The sequence below is a fragment of the Dipodomys merriami genome, unplaced genomic scaffold (genome assembly GCF_024711535.1).
Source record: "Dipodomys merriami isolate MVZ:Mamm:240054 unplaced genomic scaffold, mDipMer1.0.p SCAF_30, whole genome shotgun sequence".
Taxonomy (NCBI): Eukaryota; Metazoa; Chordata; class Mammalia; order Rodentia; family Heteromyidae; genus Dipodomys; species Dipodomys merriami.
Genome location: NW_027204493.1, coordinates 13,888,897 through 13,895,959, shown reverse-complemented (window position 1 = coordinate 13,895,959; position 7,063 = coordinate 13,888,897).

Genomic DNA, 7,063 nt, shown 5'->3' with positions numbered 1-7,063 from the left:
GCCTTCTGATGGTGTCTTCCAGGTGTTGGATAGATCTATCATATTTCTTGGACTTGTCTTGGGTGGTTGTATGTTCTTTCTCTATAATATCTAGGCTGTCTTCAATCCCTGAGATTCGATCTTCTGCATGGTCTAACCTGCTCTCAAGACTCTACTTTGTTTTTTATCTCTTTTCCTTCTAATTGGTCAGCTTTGATGGCTTCAAGTTCTTTGTTGAAGCTCTGTTTTAGGTCTTGTATGAATTTCTTTACTTCCTTAATTTGGTGTTCAGTGTTTGTTCTCAAATCACTTAGTTGATTGGTTATGGTTTCTTTGGACTCCCATTCCTTCTGTTGGGTTCCATTCAGCATTCCCTTTGTGGTCTCCCTGACTTCTTTCAGCTCTTTGTTAATGGATTCCATGAATGCCTTTAGTGATCTTTGTGTATTCTCTACCTGGTCTCTCAATTCCTGAATTACTCTTTGATTAGCTTCCTCCCGTCTGTGGGATTCCTGCATTCTCTTTCTTCCCATTCGTGAGATTCCTGCAGTTCTCTTTGAGTGTTCTCAGCCTGCTCACGCCATTCCTCCCTTTCTCTTTGAGTATTCTCAAGTTGTTCACGCAAATCCTGTATCAGTTTTTGAGTAGCTTCCTCACGCTTATGATATTCCTGTATAAACTTTTGGGATGCCTCCTCTCTCTCCCTATCACGCTCATACAGAGTCCTTTGTAAGTTGTCAAACTTCTCATTTATCATGTTTGCCACCAGTGTTTGTAGGGCTATTTGGGAACTCTCCTCTGGGTTGTTCATTATCTGATCTGACCCCTGATTATCAAGATTGGGAATTGAGATACCCGGATTTGCCATTTTTCTTGTGTTTTTCAGGCTTACTCTGCCCACTTGAGATGAAAATAGCACCAGTTTTGTGCTAGAACACTATCTTAAGGCAACCATCAACCAACGTTTGCATTTATACAGTCAATAGTCTACAGATACAATCTAGTTCAACAGATACATCTATTCAACATCAAACAACTATATGTTAATGGGTTTCGAACCGCAGAGAAGAATTTGGAAAACCAGAAATTTTTAGGGTTAGGGAGAGATGTGGGTAAAAAATAGGAATAGATTGGTGTGGGGAGGCACAGGGAGAGTTAACTATGTCCTAATCTCAATGCAGGAAATAGGTTGGGTAGGATGCAAGTAGAGAGAGAGAGAAAAGGAAGAAAGGGAAAGGGAAATGAAAAGAGACCAGAAAAAAATAGAAACGTAAAAATTAATATTATTATGGAGATTAAAAGACCATCTATTTAGAGAGGAATGTGAGTATATTAATAGAAGGGTAGGGACATAGAGGAGAAGTGAAAAACTTAAGAAAATGCTTAAAATATTATATAGGTATAAAGAGGTAGTACTGCTATTAAGGAATTTAAGTCTCAGAGGTTTTGAATTGAGTAATAAATTTGTGGATTAAGTGTGTACACAATGGGGGATAGGGTCTACTAGTTAACTACGGGTTTATCTGAGGATGTGCAGGACAAGAGTTAAGTCACATACAGAAGATCAAAAGAGAGGAAAAGGTGAAAAGGATTAGAAAGGGAGAGAAAAAGATCAGAAGTTCAGTAGAGCTAGACAAAAAAACAAAAAGATAGTTAAGAAAGAAAGAAAAAGAGAAAGAAGACAAGAAAAGAAAGGAAAACGCACATTCATGTATTCCTAAAATAAAAATTATAAGAGGAAAAAAAAGTTACTGGAAAACAATTATTTTTTCAAAAGAGGCAAAAATTAAAGATTAATAAAATTTTTAGAAAAGGAAAAAAAATTATATATATATATATAAGGTACCAAAAAAAAAGAAAAAAAAAGAGAAAGAAAAAAGAAAAGAAGAGGAAGAGAAGAAAAAAAAAGTTCTTTGATTTTTTTTTTTTTTTTGGGAGGGGTGGGAAGAATCCTGTATCTCCCTTTTGTCTGTAAACAGCCTCTTGTTGGAGTCTCTGGTCAGCTTGAGGTCCTGTGGCTTGATTGGTTTCTTAAGTCAGTTTGTTCGAACAGCAGAAAAATGCTCTGCTTTACCCAAGATTTTGAGATCCCCCTCCCAGATTAGTTTACTGGGAGGGTGGTCTGCTTTGAGAATCACAAAAGAGGGGGATGCAGTGATAAGGCTAGGTTCTGGGTAGAGTTGAGGCCTTTCAACAATCAGTAGCTTTTTCCTGGGGCTATTTTGTGGAAAAAAAAAAAAAAACTCACAGAGCCCAGCCTGGAACCGTTCTCAGGGTTTCTGTTTTTCAATTGATTGTTGAGGCTGCTAGAGGGAGGGGCAGCCTCTGGCTCTGGTTACCAAGTGAGGAAAGCCACTCCAATGGCTGGTGCCTGAGCTGGGTGACTTTTCCCTGGATGGAGCCGAGTCTGGCAGGTCACTTCGCCGCCGTTAAGTTCTTGTGACCTGCTAAATGACTCGTTTTATTCCAAGGCCTGGGTTGGAGCTGGCAGCTCCTCTGAGCTTTGTCGGTATCCAAGATGGATATCACCGGTGCTGGGGGGGGGGGAGGGGTGGCCTTCCCTCCTCTGCTCCTTGAGAAGGAGTGAGGACGTCGGGCTTCTACTCAGGTCGAGTCTTGGATCCTGGGTCGTCTCTGGTCTGCGAACTGCAGGATGAAGATGTCCGCTCCTTGTCGGTTCTTGCTGGTGTTGAGTCGAATCTGCTCGCCCACTGCGTCTGGCTCCTTCGTCCCGGACTCTCTGTGTGAGCGCTCAGTTATGGCCCAGGCTGCGCCGCGACCCTGCCGCCGCTGCGGCGGCGGCTGCTGGCAGGCGCTCAGATGTGTCTTTTTGCCTTGGCTTCCCCTCTCTTGTCTAACTCTCTGTCCTGTGATGGCACACTTGGTGTGATTCTCTGGCTTAGGACTGTTCACTGGAACTCTAAAACTGCTTTCTATGCGAGAGCTTGTTCAGATTCCAGCTTCTCCTCCGCCATCTTCCCCAAGAACCTGCAGTAATTTTTTTAAAGCACCATTTGCCAAGGATATTCCCTTTTCTCTGGAGTTACAGGTCTTACATGGAGTACAGACTTAGGGCTGGAGCCAGGACTGAGTTTGGATCCTAGGACCACCTAATAATAGTTAACTATAAAAGAACACAAATGATAGACTTAACACTTGTACTGACATCCATACCAAGTGATTGGAAAAGTGATTAAAAATATTCTGATAACAAGTTTCAAGCTGAACCTAATTTGCTAAAGCTCTCTATTGCACTCTAGATTTTCTTCCCAAGGGAAATCTGTTTAGTCAAAAACTTAAAAAGCCCAGCATTTTTGAAATGCTAGGTAGAATGACTGAACATGGTCAATATTAACATGTCACTTGCTTCATGGCATGGTTGCTCCAAAAAGACACATTAAGAGTACTAAATTCAGCTTCCCTGAGTGACTGCACCACTGATCCTCCTCTCAAAATGCCTGAGATCAGATGCTGTGAGATAATGAATACCTATCTCCAAGTCTCAAGTTCATAGTTTTTGTTCTTTTTTTTTGTTTTTTTTGCCAGTCCTGGGACTTGAACTCAGGGCCTGGGCACTGTTCTAGAGCTTCTTTTGCTCAAGGCTAGCACTCTATCACTTGAGCCATAGTGCCACTTCTGGCTATTTCTGTTTACGTGGAATCAAACCCAAGTCTTCATGCATGCTAGGCAAGTACTCTACCACTAAGCCACCTTCTCAGCCCTCGAGTTCATAGTTTTAAGGTGTAGAAGAATTTGATAAAATTATTCATAATATGGGGAATCAAAACATTATTCTGAGTTAACTTGAGATATTCCTAGTTAGAAATATGGGGCAACTTTGTAGATAATGGCACTTGAAGACTCTTGAAGACCATGGGGCCCTCATTAACAAGGGGCTGTCTCTAGGGGTATGCCCCTTACCTGCTAGGAGTTTGCTGAATGAAGAAAGCAGTGGAAAGTCAGGCTGGAGGGCTGTCTGGCCCAAGCCCAAGTATGGATTCTAAGATCTCTATTCTGTCTTTATCTTTGCATGCATGCCTTGAGTTCAAGGGCTTTCCACATGCTATTTCAATGCGTGTGTCAGTTTTATGAAGGGAATACTCCATTGCAAATCCCATTGTGAATGAGAAAATTTGACTCAGAGGGAAGATTATCTGGAGGTTAATTCTAGTTTTCTTCTATATTTGTTATTTAGAGGGAGTATTAAAAAATGCCTAATGCCTTTTACATGGTGGTTGATTCAGTACCCTCAACAATGTAACCCACTCTAAGTAGGCCCCTGCACACTTGAGGAAACAGGCTCAGGGATGAGTTGTCCCAGGTCACGTAAGAAGTGGAGAAACTAAGGTCTGACAGGTCTCTGGCTTTCTTACCAATAATGCAGCGTCAGCTGGAGGAGATGCCTAGCGACTCAGCAACACTGAAATCCTGAGAGTTGTTTCCTGCAATGCCTGAAAATGGAAATCACACACACACACACACACACACACCTCCAATGCATGTGTTCAAGGTTACAGCATTTCTGGGTAGTTGGGTGGCAGCAAACTGCCATACATGCGAGTGCTGCTTCTAAACCCCCTGCAGGTAATGTCATCTGGATAACTGGCCTTGCCCTTGGGAATGGAACAAGTTCACCACTTAAGATTACATTGTTGGGCTGGGAAGGTGGCTCAGTGGTAGACTGCTTGCCTCGCATGCATGAGACCCTGGGTTCAATTTCTTAGCACCACATAAACAGAAAAAGCGGGAAGTGGCACTGTGGCTCAAGTGGTAGAGTGCTGGTCTTGAGCTCAAAGCACAGGGACAGCACCCAGGCTGAGTTCAAGCCACATGACCAACAGAAAAAAAAAATTACATTGTCCTTTAAGACAGACATCCACTGTGAAATATGAAAGCTCCATGTCTCCCACAGGAATGACAGAACTGGGGCATCCAGGGATCAGGGCTAAGTTAGAACTGATTCCCAGAAAGGCTGTAGCCACAAGCCAATCACATTAGTTTGGAATGGGGCAGCCACTGGCTTCAACTATTGGTTTTCTCTGGGTACCTGTCCCTAGAACCCTCGCTTAGCATTCCATGGTTGACATCAATTCTCAGACGTGCCAGAGCTTACCAATCAGGAACTCTTGTTGCTGCCTAGTACTCATCTCAGCAAACCCAGACTCTAACCAACTAGGATTCAACATTTGACCAAAGAAATTCCTATGGCAACTGAAATGCACTCATTTTTTTGCATGGTGGTCAGTATCCTCAACATACTTCGTAGTTTCTCAGACTGCTGTTGGCCCTTCCCACTAGAAGACAAAGTAACACCACACAGACTCTTACTTTCCCAGCAGAAATAGGACCAAGGTAGACTTCAAGAGGTCTCTTTTGCATGTTTATGTCCAGTGTCCAAAGGCTACAATTCCTATCAATCCACCAGCAATCTGTTTAGAATTTTTAAAAGCATAGAAATGGCGTCTAGTTTAAAAAGCAATAGGCTTGAGCCAGATCCTAAGTTGAATCTCAGCTCCAACACTTAGTGCAATCTCAACACATCTATAAATTGGAGCTAGAATCTCCCTCTGAATAGCTGGGTACGACAGCTCATATCTATGGTCCCAGTACTCCAGACTGAGGTAGGGGAATGTTAGGTTCAAAGTTAGCCTGGGCTACATAGTGAAACCGTTTGTTAACTCACTCTCACAAATCCCCAAAGAAAAATCTTCCTCAGAGGTTTGTTTTGGACATCAGATAAAGCTCACAATTGAGGTAACACTTTTTTCTCCTCATTGATCCTTTAAGAAAGGGAAGATTATGAAGCCATGAAGCAAACAAACACAATTCCAGATCTAAATGTGGCTCCAACTGGGGTCCATGAGATCTTTGTGCCATTTTGTTTTATTTTAGGTGGTTTTCAGCTGGTTGTTTCTGATAACGAATACAGTGTGAGTGTTGAACCCATAGCTACTACTGCAAATCATTGCACTCACAACTTACTGATATATGTTTCATTATGGATGTTACTAGTGTAAGGAAATACTTGTGTCCACATGGCTTCTGGTTATAAATGAATCCAATTCACTAGTTGTATGGACATTTTTACAGCAAATACAAATGAAAGCTTAAGATAGAAGGCAGACTCTTTCATTTCTCTATGTAAGTCTCCCATTAAACAAATGCCTCCTTGACTGAAGAAAAAATAACTATAACATTCCACCAAAGCTAGGAAGTAAAGCAACCTTTGTTTATTATTTTTTGAAAGGCATACATGGCTGCTTTGCACGGATTATAATGTTTTAAAGGAAATAAAATAGCATTCAACATTTCTAACCCATACATAAATAATACTGTTTTACTTGGTCTGCTAACTAAAGATAAAGTTGAAAAAAAAAAAACTGGAATAATGCCTTAAAAAAGACTGGGTGAGGACTTAAATGTATCAGACTCAGATATGGTATTTGACAAATGGAAAAAAAAAAGACTATACCAATGAACTTAGTAAAGAATGCTATTTAAAGGTTTATTCCATAAATTTTACATGTTTGGCTTGACAAACCAAAGCCTTTTTCAAGTCCTTAATTATGAGAATAACAGCAAAAACTTAAGGCAGTTAAAAAATGCTATGTGCCGGTGCTGGTGGCTCATGCCTATAATCCTAGCTATTCAGGAGGCTGAGGTCTGAGGATTGCCATTCAAAGCCAATGGGGGCAGACAAAGCCCTTGGGACTCTTATCTCTAATTAAACACCAAAAGGCCACCAAAAAGGCTTTGTCTCCTAATGCGAAGGGCCAACAGCAGTCTGAGAAACTGCAAAGTACGTTGAGGGGACCTTATGGTACTGGTCAGCTCTTACTACCATGTAAAAATGAGTGCATTTCAGGTGCCATAGGAATTGCTTTGATGAATTCCACAGATCTGGAATTATGCTTGCTTGCTTCATGGGCTTCATAACCTTCCCTTTCTTAAAGTGTCAATGAGGAGAAAAAAGGAAAGTGTGTTACCTCAATTGTGAGCTTTATGTGATGTGCACACGCACACATGCGTGCACATATAAACACACACTGCTGTATTCTAATGAATAAATGTAAGACAATCATCT